General features: G+C 35.4%; 1 long non-coding RNA gene across 1 annotated transcript in view; it reads left to right on the forward strand.

Moving 5' to 3' along the window:
- The first annotated feature begins 273 nt into the window (after positions 1-273).
- The window catches only part of LOC128248724 (uncharacterized), a 37,079-nt gene continuing 20,172 nt past the window's right edge, over positions 274-17,180 (forward strand). Inside the window, exon 1 of the long non-coding RNA XR_008264899.2 lies at positions 274-639. This is a non-coding gene — a long non-coding RNA (uncharacterized LOC128248724). The remainder of the gene's footprint in view (positions 640-17,180) is intronic.

Here is a 17,180-nt window from a genome sequence, read left to right on the forward strand (position 1 = left end):
TGTATACATATATATGATCTATATATACATATGAATTTAAGCATATATATATATAATACATACACACATACTTACATACATATATATATATATATATATATATATATATATATATATATATGTATACATACTTATATACATATATGTATGTTTTAGTACATATATGTAATATAATGCATACATACATATGCACATACACTTATATATGCATATATATATATATATATATATATATATATATATATATATATATATATATATATATATGTGCATATACGTACTTGCATGCATTTACAGACACACATTCATACACATGCATAGCATACATAAATACCTACATGTAATACATGAATGCATACACTCATGCATACATACACTGACTTGCTCAATTCCAGTCCCTCAAGTTTTCGAAGCCTACCTGATACTGGATTGAGCTGACTTTTGGTAATTAACAGTTCTTCCAAAGTGACTTTTTCAACAAAACACTTGTATTATACAGAAGGGACATAGAATAGGACAAAGAAGGGGATATTGTTCAAGTCTGTTCCTGATTATTGAACAAGAAAATAGTTTGGCATGGAGCATGGAGCAGGAGAAGAAAAAGGAAAGAAGAAATGTTGAAAATGTTTCCTAGAAAAGGTAAGAATGAAAGAATTGCTCAATGTATTACATTATAGGTGTAATTAGCGTGGCTTTGCTTCATGTTTTATTGTATGAATTTATCGTGTATATTTATTGTGAGCGTGTATGTGTGTGTGTGTGCATGTGTGCATGTATATGCGTGTGTGGGTATGTATACATACATATATATATTTACATATGCACATACGTTCATTTATACATACATATATAGAATATATATTCTTTTATTCTTTTATTTGTTTCAGTCATTCAAATCGACCTCAGGACTTATTCTTTGTAAGCCTAGTACTTATTCTATCGGTTTCTTTTGCTGAACTGCTAGATTATGGGGATGTAAACACACCAACATCGGTTATCAAGCAATGTTGGGGGTACAAACACAGACACACAACCCCCTCCCACACACACATATACATACATACATATATATATATATATATATATATATATACATATATACACACACATACATATATATAAATACATGTATCAATATATATATATATATATATATATATATATATATATATATATATACATATACATATATTATACATATATATATATATATATATATATATATATATATATATATATATATATATATATATATATATATATATATATATATATTTATACATGCAGATATAATATAATGAAGTGATAAACAAAACATGCAATGTTGTTTAGGTTGTGTAATTCAAAAGTTGGTTAAATAAGAATACTTCAAAACAGTGATTGCATTCTGCAAGAAGTTTAATTAAAAACTCTCTAGCAGTAATATGATAAGACTAATTCAATCAACTATTTTATTTTTTCTTTAAAAACAAAATAATTTCTCTTATGTACACAATATAAAGAGATGCTGGCTTGGCTATGTATTAAAATGTTTGCTTCTCTACCACAAAGTTCTGGGTTCATTTCCACTGTTTGGTATCTTGGGCAGGTGTTTTCTATTATAGCCTCAGCTCAACCAAAGTCTTGTGTGTGTATTTGGTAATGGAAATTGAAAGCAGTCCATAGTGTATATGTATGTATGTGTGTGTGTGTGTGTGTGTGTGATTGTATCTGTGTCTCCCAGCACCCCTTGACAACTGGTGTTGGTGCGATTACGTCCACTTAACTTAGTGGTCCAGTGATAGAGACCAATAAATTAAGTACAGGGCTTAGAAAAATAATTACTGGGGTCCGTTCATTCAACTAAAATTTCTTCAAGGGGGTGCCCCAGTGTGGCCACAGTCTAATGACTGAAACAATGTAAAAAGTGGAAGATAAAAATAAAATATATTTCTATAGAATATTTATTTTAACGTAATTCATTTGACAGATATTTTCTTTTAACCATTTTATCATTATATTTCTGTTGAAATACACTGCCTTTGTTTAATTAAATATGAAAATAATGAAAGATTTATTAAATAACTGCCAATAATAAGCTGGAATATGGAGCATAGATTATTAAGAAATTTTAATAGTAGGTTTTACTATGGATCCCTTTAAACCAGAAAGTTTGTATCTGAATCCAGAGCAGTCACTAGTGAGTGTCAGGCTTACAAACTTGAGGTTGTGAGTTCAGTTCCCAGACCAGGCTGTGTGTTGTGCTCTTTTTGAGCAAGACACTTTATTTCATGTTTGCTCAGCTGTAGAAATGAGTTGCGACGTCATTGGTGCCAAGCTGTATCAGCCTTTGCCTTTCCCTTGGATAACATCAGTGGCATGGAGAGGGGAAGCTGGTATTCATGGACAACTGCTGGTCATCCACAAACAAACTCATCTAGACTTGCGCCTCAGAGGGGAACTTTCTAGGTGCAAATCCATGGTCACTCATGACTGAAGGGTGTTCTTACCATGTCCAACACTGAGAATTCCATGTATCAGCCACATTACTTTCCACTTTGCTTACTTTTAACAGGTTCATTAAATCTCATTCAGTAAATATATAAATGGGTAACCCTGCGATGGACAGGCATTTTGCCTGCCTAACCAGTAGGATGGCATCATTTGAAAGTTACAACTATGTGAGGAAGAGTATTGTGATCATTACTATCAGATGTTGTTATAACAACATCTGATAGTCTGGTCAATACAGATATATAGATACATTCATATATAGATACATTAATACATGCATACATTCATACATGCATATATTCATGCATGCATGTATACATACATACATACATACACACATACATACATACATATATATGTGTGTGCGTGTGTGTCTGTATGTATAAGTATATATATATATATATATATAGTGCGGAGTCACTATCAGAACTAGAGGAGAAGTTTCAGGTGTGGAAGCAAGGTCTAGAATTGAAGGGCCTTAGAGTCAACCTAGCTAAAACCAAAATCCTAATAAGTAGGAAGGTAGATAAAACACAAACCCCTTCAGGTAGATGGCCCTGCTCAGTATGTAGAAAAGGAGTAGGTAGTAACTCTATAAGATGTACCCGGTGCAAGCTATGGACACATAAGAGGTGCAGCAACATCAAAGGCAGGTTAACTAGCAAGTTAGTTTTTGTTTGTGGCAGATGTTCAGGTGCAATAAAGACTGCAAACAAACAGGAAACAACTTCTATCTCATTCCAGGGTGAAAAACTAGAGGTAGTCGATAGCTTCCGCTATCTGGGCGACCAAGTTAGTAGTGGGGGTGGGTGCGCTGAAAGTGTAGCTGCTAGAATAAGAATAGCCTGGGCAAAGTTTAGAGAGCTCTTACCCCTGCTGGCGACAAAGGGACTCTCACTCAGAGTAAAAGGCAGACTGTATGACGCATGCGTACGAACAACCATGCTACATAGCAGTGAAACATGGGCTGTAACTGCTGAGGACATACGTAAGCTTGCAAGGAATGAAGCCAGTATGCTCCGTTGGATGTGTAATGTCAATGTGAATACCCGTCAGAGTGTAAGTATCTTGAGAGAAAAGCTGAACATTAGAAGCATCAGTTGTGGCGTGCAAGAGAGACGATTGCGCTGGTATGGACATGTGGTGAGAATGGAGGAGGATAGCTGCGTGAAAAAGTGCCACACCCTAACAGTTGAGGGAACCCGTGGAAGAGGTAGGCCCAGGAAGACCTGGGCTGAGGTGGTGAGGCAAGACCTTCGTACATTGGGCCTCACCGAGGCGATGACTACTGACCGAGACCTTTGGAAATGTGCTGTGCGTGAGAAGACCCGGCAAGCCAAGTAAGATCGTTGCCAGTGCCCCTGGACTGGTTCTTGTGCGGGTGGCAGATGAGATGCACCATTTTGAGCGTGGCCGTTGCCAGTACCGCCTGACTGGCTCCTGTAGGATTTTTGAGCGAGATCGTTGCCAGTGCCCCTGGACTGGCTTGTGCGGGTGGCACATAAAAGACACCATTTCGAGCGTGGCTGTTTTCGTGCGCGTGACACGTAAAAGAACCCACTACACTCTCTGAGTGGTTGGCGTTAGGAAGGGCATCCAGCTGTAGAAACTCTGCCAAATCAGACTGGAGCCTGGTGTTGCCATCCGGTTTCACCAGTCCTCAGTCAAATCGTCCAACCCATGCTAGCATGGAAAGCGGACGTTAAACGATGATGATGATGATGATGATATATATATGTGTGTATGTATGTATATGTGTGTGTGTGTGTATATATATATGTATATATGTGTATGTATATATATATGTATGTGTATGTGTGTATATATATATATATATATATATATATATATGTGTGAATATATGTATGTGTGCGTATATATATGTATATGTATGTATATATATATGTGTATATATATGTTTATATATATGCGTGTATGTATATGTATATATACGTATGCATATATATATATATATATATATATATATATATATATATATATGTATATATATGTTTGTATGCATAAAAACACGATGTTTTTATTATCTTAGGACATAAAGAAGATAATGCAAGTGAAAGGTGCTGACCACTTTAATTCGGCCACCAATTAACCAAGTTGTGGGTTCAATTTCAGAACTAGGAACGCATTTTGTTCCAAAATAGCAAGAAACTTAGCTGCTATTTCTGATAGGTCAAGCTAGTAATTTAAAACTCTTCCAGATCTCACACAGACATGATGTCATCATCACAGCTTGATATAAGAAATAAAGCATTCTTATGTTTACTTTCTTACTTTGCAACTAAACATAATAAAAATAGGACTCTGAAATCTAAGAACTGGATCAGATAGTGCCAGGTGGTTTGTCTGATGCTCCAATGATCAGCCAACCTACTGCTTTTAGCTATAACAATAATAATAATAATAATAATTAATTCGTTTTATTGGCCACAAGGGCTAATATCAATTAAAAACATATAAGGACAAAGACAGGACGAAGGTTACAAAAGGTTTTGTCCGAAAAGGTAGGAACGTTCGTCTAAACAGAGGAAGAAAACGGAGAAAAGATATAATAAATAAATAGATAAATAAATAGATAAATAAATAAGTAGAACTCCCAAAGGGGGAGGCGCTTCGAATAATAATAATAATAATAATGATATGAGATCACCATGTCACGCACATATGGTTGTGATGCATGTGCCTAGTGTACCCTTATCAGACGGGTAGTCATGATGGGTATATTGGGCTTTATATTTTACCCCAGTGTCACTTTGATGGCATGCACTGCTCTCTCACTCAATAATAATAATAATAATAATAATTCTTTCTACTATAGGCTCAAGGCCTGAAATTTGGGTGAGGGGAATAGTCAATTACATCAATCCCAGTACTCATTGACTCTGAAAGGATGAAAGGCAAAGTTGAACTCAGAACACAGTGGTAGACAAAATACTGATAAGCATTTCATCTGATGTGCTAATGATTTTGTCAGCTCACCATCTTAATAATAATAATAATCATAATAATAATAATAATAATAATAATAATAATAATAATTCTTTCTACCTGAAATTTTGTGGGAGGGAGCTAGCCAATTACATTGACCCACAGTGCTCAACTAGTATATATTTTATTGCCCAGAAAGGATGAAAGGCAAAGTCAATCTCGGTGACATTTGAACTCAAACACATAAAAAGTCAGAAGAAATGCTACAAAGCATTTTGTCTGACGCACTAACAATTCTGCCAGCTCACCACGTTAATGCTTCAAATTTTTGCACAAGGCCAGAAGTTTTAGGGAAAGAGGAGGTAACTCAATAGCACTGACCACTAGTGCTTAACTGATTCTATATTTCATTGATTCTAGAGCAGAGGTTCTCAAACTTTTTGAGCCACTGTCCCACCTTATGGCCACATAACACCTTCAGTATCCCCACCCTTACTGTTATGTATAAATAAATATTCTATATTTTACTAATCTATATATACTATGAATCATTTGATATTTAATTTATTATATAATTTGTATACAATACTATAATAATATTATAAATTCATAGTTTCCCCCTAATCCACTGCCTTCCAATGCCTCCTTTTTCTCTACTTGCACTGCCCCCTTAGACACCAGCACCCACCAAGACACTCTCAACGCTCACTGCAGTGCAGTAGCGCCCACTTTGAGAACCTATACTCTTGAGGGATGAAAGACAAATTTGACCTTGACAGGATTCAAACTTAGAATGTGAGCAGCCAGAACTAATACCACATGGCATTTTGTTCAACACTAATGATTTTGCCAAATAATGGTAACAACAACAACAACAACAACAATAATAATCCTTTCTACTATAGGCACAAGGCCAGAAATTTTTCAGGAGGAGAGTAATCAATTACATCGATCCCAGTGTTTCACTGGTACTTAATTTATCGACCCTGAAAAGATGAAAGGTAAAGCCAACCTTCAAGGAATTTGAACTCAGAACGTAGCAACAGGCGAAATGCTGCTAAGCATTTCATCCAGCATGCTAACAATTCTGCCAACTTGCTGCCTTAACAATAATAATAATAATAATAATAATAATAATAATAATAATAATAATAATAATAATAACAATGTAGTTTCAAATTTTAGCACAAAGCTAGCAATTTTGGGGTAGTGGGGAATTTCACCTGCATCTATAATTATTGAAATATTTTTATTTTGCTTTGGTGTTTTTGTTTGTTTTTAATTTACAGAAAGCACTTGGGTGAAAACTTAATTCTGTTCTTTGGCCAACAAATTCCAGAGATATATAAGTATAATCATATAATCATGGCTAAAAGAGATTGCTTCAGATATACTGGATTCAAATTTTGGCACAAGGCCAGCAAGTTTGGGGATGGGGATAAGTCAACTACATCGACCCCAGTGTTCAACTGGTACTTATTTTATCAACCCTGAAAGGATGAAGGGCAAAGTCAACCTCAGCAGAATTTGAACTCAGAAAGTAAAGACTGGTGACATGCTGCTAAGCATATTGCTCAGCATGTTAACAATTCTGCCAGCTCACCACTTTTAAAAGTTGAAGGTTGCCTATGAGATTGGAACTCACATCTCCTAGAGACACGAAAGGTACTCTAACATTGTACCAATGCTGTTCTTTGACTGCTTCAGATGTATATTACTAACACATGTCCTTAACTCTTTTGGTTAATTAGAAAAAAATGTAACAGATTAGGCCAGTTAGCTGCACAATTCAACATTTGTGAAAATTCAGTTTTTAGTAACCAGAGAAATATTCAATATAAGTTAGCTTGTTAATTGGACATAAAAGACTATAAATAAAGGAATCTATCGGGTGAGAGAGGGAGAGTCATAAAGTAAGCAGCTTTGTAAGACTTAATATAAAGGACAGAGTGACATCTGTGTTGCTTGGTAGTATTTATTATGGGAATGTAACATATTATATATACTAGCTTCTTTTGTTGCTTCTCCTGCTACGTGTTGTCTATATTGATATTTTATATCTAACTATTTATTGGAGTGACTTACTACTAATTACTCCCTTACCCAACTAAGTAATTACCTACATAACTGCTACTGCATCTTTGTTCCCTCCCTTCTGTTTTACTCTTCCCCCTTCTCTCTTTCTTATGCATAAATATACATACATATATATATATATATATATATATATATATATATATATATATGTATAAGTATATATATATATATATATATATATATATATATATATATATATATATATATATATATATTATATATATATATATGTATGTATATATATATATATAATATACATATCCATCATCATCATCATTTAACGTCTGTTGTCCATGCTGGTATGGGTTCGGCCAGAGCTGGCAAGTTGGAAGTCTGCATTTGGCATGTCTTCTACAGCTGGATGCCTGTCCTAATGCCAACCACTCTGAGAGTGTAATGGGTGCTTTTACGTGCCACTGGCATGGGTGCCATTTGTGTATATATATATATATATATATATATGCGCTGGTATATATATATATATATATATATATATATATATATATATATATATATATCAGAACAAGAGAAGTTTCAGGTATGGAAGCAAGGTCTAGAATTGAAGGGCCTTAGAGTCAATCTAGCAAAAACAAAAGTCTTAATAAGTAGGAAGGTAGAAACTCCATAAGATGTACCTGGTGTAAGCTATAGGTACATAAGAGGTGCAGCAATATCAAAGGAAGGCTAACAGGGAAGATAGTTTTTATGTGTGGCAAATGCTCAGGGGCAAAAAACACTGAAAATATGCAGAAAACAGCTTCCGTCACATTCCAGGGGGACAAACTAGTACTAGTTGATAGCTTCCTTTACCTAGGTGACCAAGTCAGTAGCGGGGGTGGATGTTCTGAAAGTGTAGCTCCTAGAATAAAAATAGCCTGGGCAAAGTTCAGAGAGCTCCTACCTCTGCTGGTGACAAAAGGCTTCTCACTCAGAGTAAAAGGTAGACTGTATGACGGATGTATGCGAACAGCCATGCTACATGGCAGTGAAACATGGCCGTGACTGCTGAGGACATGTGTAAGCTTGCAAGGAATGAAGCTAGTATGCTCTGCTGGATGTGTAATGTCAATGTGCATACATGACAGAGTGTAAGCACCCTGAGAGAAAAGTTAGACATAAGAAGCATCAGATGTGGGGTGTGCTGGTATGGTCATGTGTTGCTTATGGATGAGTATAGCTGTGTGAAAAAATGTCACACTCTAGCAGTAGAGGGAACCTGTGGAAGAGGTAGACCTAGGAAGACCTGGGATGAGGTGGTGAAGCATGACTTTCGAACGTTGTGCCTCACGGAGGTAATGACAAGTGACCGAGACTTTTGGAGGTATGCTGTGCTTCAGAAGACCTGGCAAGCCAAGTGAGACCGTAACCATGGCCTATGCTAGTGCAGCATTCCCAGCCCATTTAAGAGTACCCTTCAATCATTGGGCAATAAACTGCACTTGTGAAGACATGTTGAGTCAAGTGAAGTCACTGTTGTGGTGATGACAGAACTGCCTGATTGGCACCTGTGTGTGGTCGATGCCAGTGCTGCCTGACTGGTCCCATGCTGGTGGCATGTAAAATGCACCATTCAAGTGTGATTGCTGCCAGTGCCACCTGACTGGCTCCCATGCTGGTGGCATGTAAAGAGCACCATTTGTGCATGGTCGATGCTAGTGCCAGTGGCACGTAAAAAGCACCATTTGAGCGTGGTTGTTGCCTGTGCTGCCTGACTGGCTTCTGTGCCAGTGGCACATAAAAAGCACCCACTACACTCTTCGAGTGGTTGGTGTTAGGAAGGGCATCCAGCTGTAGAAACTTTGCCAGATCAGATTGAAGTCCGGTGCAGCCTTCTGGCTTGCCAGCCCTCAGTCAAACTGTCCAACACATGCCAGCATGTAAAGTGGACGTTAAACGACGATGATGATGATAATAGTATATATATAAATCAAAGTATACAGTATTATATGTGTTATGGCCAATCTTACTTATCAGTTTTGCACTAGGGGTTCAACAGAGTGTAAGGTAACAGTCCAATTATGCAACCTTGCACTCTTCAGAGGTAGCTATTTTGGAATGAGATATATATATATATATATATATAATATATGGATATGTGTATGGATATGTGTGTGTGTATGGTTAGTCCACGTTACTCTGTAATTAGCATAGGGCCAGTTTCCCTAGTATATATTCTTTCCTGGATGGGATGCCGGTCCATCACCAGATTTCTCATTTTAACCAGCTGAATTAACTGGAGCACAATGCATTGCCTGGTCCAGGAACCACAATCTTATGATCATGAGTCCAACACTCTAACCACTAAGCCATGCAGCTCCACTGTGTGTGTGTATGCATGTATGCATATATATATATATATATATATATATATATACACACACACACACACACACACACACACACACACACAACTTCCTTGTGCTTGCTGCAAAATTGTTTTAAAATTTATATAATTTAGAACTATAATAATTCAATATGTAGCTCCATTAAGCTCTGATTGAGAAAACCCATGAATGGAGAAAATGCAAAATGAGGGTAAATAGAGCAGAAGTTATTGAATATGATGAGTTAATGATGTGTTATATTTAGTTAGCTTTCTACCTGAAAATCAACCTACCGTTATTAGCTTCATTAGTATAGAAAAAACATTGGTTACACTCATATTCGACCTACAAAGAAGGTTTCTAATATTTAAATTTATTTTACTTCTGACAAATGTTGTTCATAAATGAATATTGATTAATTTGTGCTTTGAACTGTTAAAAGCACAAATATGCAAATTAAGTTACCCGTAGTTGTTTTAGTCTTGTTCATGACAGCTTTTGAAGCAGCTGATCTATGCTATTGACTGGAAAAGGAAGATGGATATGTCTTCTCTGAGGTATGGTTTAAAAAAACCATTAAACAGTTTGTCAGGAGACTCCCTCTCATTTTCTGTACATTAATAGTATAGGAAGAATACATTTACATTCTTATTCCACCAACAGTGAAGATTTATGATATTTAAACTTATTTCAGTTTTTTTTTTTTCCCATACATACTGCTTCTTGCATGAATATCGTTTAACTCTTTAGCTTATTTATTCAGATTGTTTTGAATTAATCATGCATTATCTCATAGCTTTGAGATTTCAGTGATGTGACTGTATATCTTTAGAATGACATTGTAGACTATGTGTGAAAGGCTGGATCTAGTTGATATGAAGATTAAACAGGTGAAATATTTTGGCCTGATATGGCTGGTTTAAATGCTACAGGGTTAATTAATGATAAAGTATCAAAAGCAGAAATATGTTTTATTTGTTATAAGTGACTGATTAATGCTATTGAAGAGATGGAAGCAGAGTACATCTTTCCTGAAGATAAACCATGAGATGGCTTGTTTGGAAACTCTCTCCTGCTTTTTACCACACATCAATAATATGAAAAGAATGTGTTTACATTCTTATTTAGCTCACAGTGAGGCTTTATAATATTTAAATTTATTTCAGGCTTGAGATATGTTGTATTTTGCATAAACAGTGTTTAATTAAAGTTTGATCCACTGTATCTTGGGTGTAGGTTCCTTGTCAATTATTTCCATGATGTGCTGCTGTTGTTGCTATAGCTAGTGTAGGTGTATCATTATTATTTATGCAATTATGTGCCTGATGATGCGTCTCAGATGCACAAAGGGGCTATTTTTTATATACATATCTTCCTGAATAGCATCCAAACTGGATTTTGAGACAAGGTGGTTAGCTGATACCATCAGTTCCAGTACTTGACTGGTATTTTATTTTATTGGCTTTGAAAGGGTGAAAGGCAAAGTTGACCATGGCAAGATTTGAACTTAGAATGTTAAGAGCTGGAACCACACAGCATTTTCTGATGTTCTAATGAATCTGTTAATCTGACTTTGTTGTTGTTGATATTGATGAGAAAGAGTGGTGGATTGGAAGAAGTAATTGAGTGGGGAACTGTTAAATTTGGTAGAGTGGAAGATTTGTAGAATTGTTAGAATTGATGCATTGGTAGGATCAATAGGTTGGTAGATTGGTAAAATTGGTATTGAGTAACATTAGCATAAGGGTAACATTAGAATAAGGGGTTGGTAAAATTGGTAGAGCAATGGGTCGGTAGAATTGATAGATTAGTAGAAATGGTTGAGTGGTGGGACAAAATGTCATGTAAGGTTGGTGGATTGGTAACATCAGTAGATTATTGGACAAAATATTTTGTGATATCTGCTGCATTTCTTTACATTCCAAGTTCAGTTTCTACCAACATCAACATCACCTGCCATCCTTCAGGAGGCTGATAAAACAAATAACTACCAGTCATGTACTTGGATCAATATACTTGACTGTTTCCCACCTCAGATGTGAAACCTTGTGCCTATGTTGCAAATCAGTATTGCTGGTGTTACTGCTGTTACTGCCGCAACCCCTCCTCCTTCTTGTATGGTCTTTGTTCAGTCTATACATCGAATCCATTGCTGTTTGATAATGAAACAGCTATCTGTTACACGATTGTTAGGTGGGCCAATTAAATTGTGAGCAGATTGCATTTATTATCGTAGAAAACTATTTCGAAATCAAACTGTTTGAAACTGTCCATGGTTCTCTGTCTTCCACACATACAGGCTTGTCCTTGCAGGTGCTGATGCCCCATATAAAGCACTTGTGCTGTTACTGCATTAATGTACCCGTACCAGTACCTCTGTTAATGCACCTGTGCCAGTGGCATGTAAAAAGCACCCAGCACACTCCGTTAAGTGGTTGGCATTAGGCAGGGCATCCAGCCATAGAAACTATGCCACAACAGACAGTTGGAGTCTGGACAGCTCTCTGCTAGCCATCTCCATATCAAACCATCCAACCAATGCCAGCACGGAAAGCGGACGTTAAACAATGATGATGATGATCTAAATTAAACCTTTCATCAAAATTTCATGTTGATTTAAAGTTCCAAACATCAGATTAATAATGACAAAGTTAACTTACTTAGATTCTTTGTTATTTCTAAAATTTGTTGCAACAAAGGCAGTGAGTGGCAACAAAAATAAGCATCTCCTTTGCCATTCTTTGCCTTTCCCATTTTGTCTGCTGGGCCCATGAGGCCAACTGACAAGTCTTAAATATATCTATTAGCTCAACATTCTACCCCTATAAATTATTCATTTTTCATATAATCCCACTAAAACCTTATTGTCCAAGATGAATTTCAACAGTTTCTTTCTTCCTCTTTTTCTTCTTTCTTCATTCATGTTGTGTTACCATTGGTTTTGAATTTGTATTTTAATGTGGTTTTGTATTTGTATTTTAAGAAATGAAATATCTTATTTTATTGGGATAAGTGTTAATTCTTTTTGATGTCTACATGTTCTTATCTCTTTTAATAACTCATCCACAAAGTAGGAGTGGAACTTGTTGCCAGGCAGGCAGACTGATGCATATATGTTACGATGATGATGATGATGACAGTTATGTACTTTATCCAGGGAGATAACCTTGTAGTAAGATTTTAAACTCATGGTTAAATGGTAGTCAATAGTTCAACACCCAGACAACACAACCACTACAACTCACCTGCTAAAAGTTAATTTTCCTGTCAATAAAACTAGAGTTCATATGGTAATGGCTCAACTCTTGTTTCTATAGCTTTAACCCTTTAGCATTCAGATTATTTTGTCAAATGTAATGTTTATTTATTCAAATTGTCTTGAATTAATCATGCATTATCTTGTAGTTTCAAGATTTTGATGATGTGATTGTTCATTTTTAGAATAACATAATAGGGTATGTGTGAGAGGTTAAATCTGGCTGGTTTGAACATCAAGTAGAATATTTTGGCCAGTTACAGCCAGTTTAAATGCTAAAGGGTTAAGCTGATGAGAGATAAATATTCACCTAGCTAAGACACAAGCTCTTTCAAGAGTAACTTTACCTCCAGAAGCTGGATAAAGCAAGAGCAAGGTGAAATTAAATTGTCTTGTCCAAAGACAAAATGAGACATTTACATTAGATATGAACTAACAGCTAGGCTGTTACTTTATCCATTCTGCCATATGGCTGTATATACTCTTAACCCTTTTGCTGTCATATTTCTGTTGAAATATACTGATTTGTTTTAATTAATTTTGGAATTGATGTAGTATTTAGTAAAATAAATCTGTCATTGTTAGCCTGGTGATTGGAGCATAAATTGCTATGACATTTTGATGAAAGTTTTTAATTTAGATCACTTTAAAACAGAGAGTTTGTATCAAGGAACCAGATCTGGTTTTGGGTGGATTGGTATCAAAATAGTTAGACAAAAAAATAATAATGATAGAAATAATAATCCTTTCTGTTATAGGTGTTAGTCCTGAAATTTCAGGTAAGGGGGCTAGTCCATTACATTGATCCCAGTACTCAACTGGTATTTATTTTATTGATGAAAGGCAAAGTTGATCTTGGCGGAACTTAAACTTAGAATGCAATGCAGGATGAAATGCCACTAAGCATTTTGTCCGACAGTCTAATGATTTGACCAGCTCACTACCTTAGTGATAAAAATAATAATAAATAATATTGATTTCTTTGATAAGCTTAAAACCGGCAATTTGTCAGAAGAAACAGTTGTGCATATCAACCTCACTACTTGATTATGTATTGATACTTTATTGTATCAACCCTGGAAGGGATGGAAAGTAAAGTTGAACTTGGTAGGAGTTCAACATGAACTCAACTTGAACTCAACATGAAAGAGCTGAAATATATACCATAAAACATTTTATCTCACTCTCTATTGATTCAGCTAATCTACTGTTGCCTTAATCTTGAACGTATTTATAAGATCAAATGTTTTGTCTGAGAAAGGAACAGTTCATTGTATTGATCCTAATACTTGACTGGTATTTAATTTTATCTGCCTGGAAGGATGAAAGGCAAAGATATCTGTAATGGAGAAACATGAAGTGAAGTGTCTTCCTCGAGGAGATATTGGCCTGAGAATGAAACCCACAGAGCTAACCACAAAGACATACCTCTTCATAATAATGATAACAATAATAATTATCATTATTTCTTATTCAAGGACAAGCCCCAAAATTTTGTGTAAGAGTTTTAGTTGATTAAATTGCCCCAATATTAACTGGTATTCTATTTTATCAACCCTGGAGGGATGAAAGCCTAAATTGACCTTGGCAGGGTTTGAATTCAGAATGTAAAGTACTGGAACAAATATTGCAAAGCATTTATTCTGATGCTCTTCCAATTCTTCCAGTCCACCACCTAGTAGTAGTACTAGTAATAATAATAATACTAATAATAATAATAATAATAATAATAATGATGATGATGATGATGATGATGAGGATAATAATAGTGGAGGATATAGAGGGGGTATAGATCCTTCATTATGTCTTCCATAATGATGAACAACCAATTACCAAAGCTTATAATGTGTGAAAAAGACCCTGTGAGATCTCTGACAATAGGCTGCTGTCCTCTCTCACAGAATTAACCAGAACAAACAAGACTGAGCACTCTGAGAAATAAAACAACAACAATAATAATAATGGTTTCAAATTTTGGCACAAGACCAGCAAGTTTGGGTGGGAGGGTGCAAGTCGATTACATCAACACCAGTGTTTCACTGGTACTTAGTTTATCAACCGCGAAAGGATGAAAGGTAAAGTCAACCTCAGCGGAATTTGAACTCAAAACATAGCAATGGACGAAATACCACTAAGCATTTCATCCAGTGTGCTAATGATTCTGCCAGCTCGTCACCTTAATAATAATAATAATAATAATAATAATAATAATAATAATAATAATAATAATAACAATGATAATAATAATAATAATAATAATAATAATAATAATAATAATAATAATAATAATAATAGGGCTGCGCCTGTATTGAAATACACTGCTCTCTTTCTGAAATGGACAAAAGTTGAGCTACTGAACTTGGATAGATGAACAAGGAAGTTACTCACAATGCACAATGCACTCTGCCCTAAAAGCAATACTGACTGACTTTACCTACCAAGAAAGAAAGGCAGCAGAGGTTAGTAAATGCAGAAGGCACTGTTACTACTACGATACTGGGTCTGAAGAATTATGTTGCACAGAGTAAAGAAAGGATACTTTCAGCAGTCAAAGATATCCCAAAAGTGACTGAAGCATTTGGAGAATTCAAAGAGAAAAGGAAGAACAACAGAACAAACAAATGGAAATACATGGCCAACTCATGCAGCAAAACTGTCAATGTTGTAACTAAAGATCACTGGCTCTAGTTGACAGATAGGAACTTAAAATGAGAGGCAGAAATGTTAATTTTAGCTGTTCAAGAACAAGCGCTAAGGACAAATCTGATAAAGGCAAAGGCTGATACACTCAGTCAGACAGCAAATGTAGAACCATTAGATTCACTTCAACATTTAAATTTAATTTGCCAAAATATTTTCGTCGCTTTGAGACCGGGACCTGTTCACTGACAAAATTCTGTGCTGCATCTGATTGATATTGTTCTGTTTCAATTACTGAAAGAAAAAGTGTATACACACACCATTTATTTGTTTTCATTTACAATATTAAATAAAGTTTTGCTGTGCTAACAGCTTTTGTAATTGCTCAGTTTGTAAATTCGACAGTTGCTTATCTTTTGTGCTTGTTATCAGTTCTGGAAAGTGTTCTGTTTTCAATATTGGAAGTGCTTCAATTTTTCCTGGATATTGTTTGAGGCTAGAAGAAATTAAGAAATTATGTGCTCACAGAAAGTTGCTTATTTTTGAAATAACTCAAGTCTGGTTGCTGGAGGCATTGAAAGCAGTTGGGAAGAGACTTGGAGGAGGGTCATGACAACAATAATAATAATGGTTTCAAATTTTGGGACAAGGTCAGTAAGTTTGGGGGAGGGGTTAAGTCAATTATATCGAGCCCAAAGGTCAACTGATACTTATGTTATTGACCCTGAAAGGATGAAAGGCAAAGTCGACCCTGGTGGAGTTTGAACTCAGAATGTAGAGATGGATGAAATGCTGCTAAGCATTTTTCCCGACATGCTAACAATTCTGCCAGCTCACCACCTTATCAATAATAATAATAATAATAATGATAATAATAATAATAATAATAATAATATTAATAATAATGGTTTCAAATTTTGCCACAAGGATAGCAATTTTTCAGGAGGGGATGAATCAATTAATCAGCCTTATTGTTCAACTGGCATTTATTTTATTGACCCTGAAAGGATGAAAAGCAAAGCTGATCTCAGCAGAATTTGAACTCAGAACGTAAAGACGGATGAAATGCTGCTAAGCACATTTGCCCAGCATGCTAACGATTCTGCCAGCTCGCCACCTTAATGATGATGATAATAATAATAATAATAATAATAATAAGGATTTCTTTATTTAATGATAAATAATAATGATTCTTTCTAATTTTGACTAAAGTCAGCAATTTTGAGGGGAAAGGGCAAGTTGATTACATTGAACGCAATGCCCAACCTATATTTTATTCTGGTTCTTTATTTTATGACCTCAAAAGGATAAAAAGTAGAGCTGATCTGAGTGGAATTTGAGCTGATATATATTGTTAATGCTGAATATTGAATATGCTTAAATTATACTTAGTCCAATATTGTCCACTGAGCTAGAAGCTTTTT

The sequence above is a fragment of the Octopus bimaculoides genome, chromosome 9 (assembly GCF_046866305.1).
Source record: "Octopus bimaculoides isolate indiv1 chromosome 9, ASM4686630v1, whole genome shotgun sequence".
NCBI classification, from domain to species: Eukaryota; Metazoa; Mollusca; class Cephalopoda; order Octopoda; family Octopodidae; genus Octopus; species Octopus bimaculoides.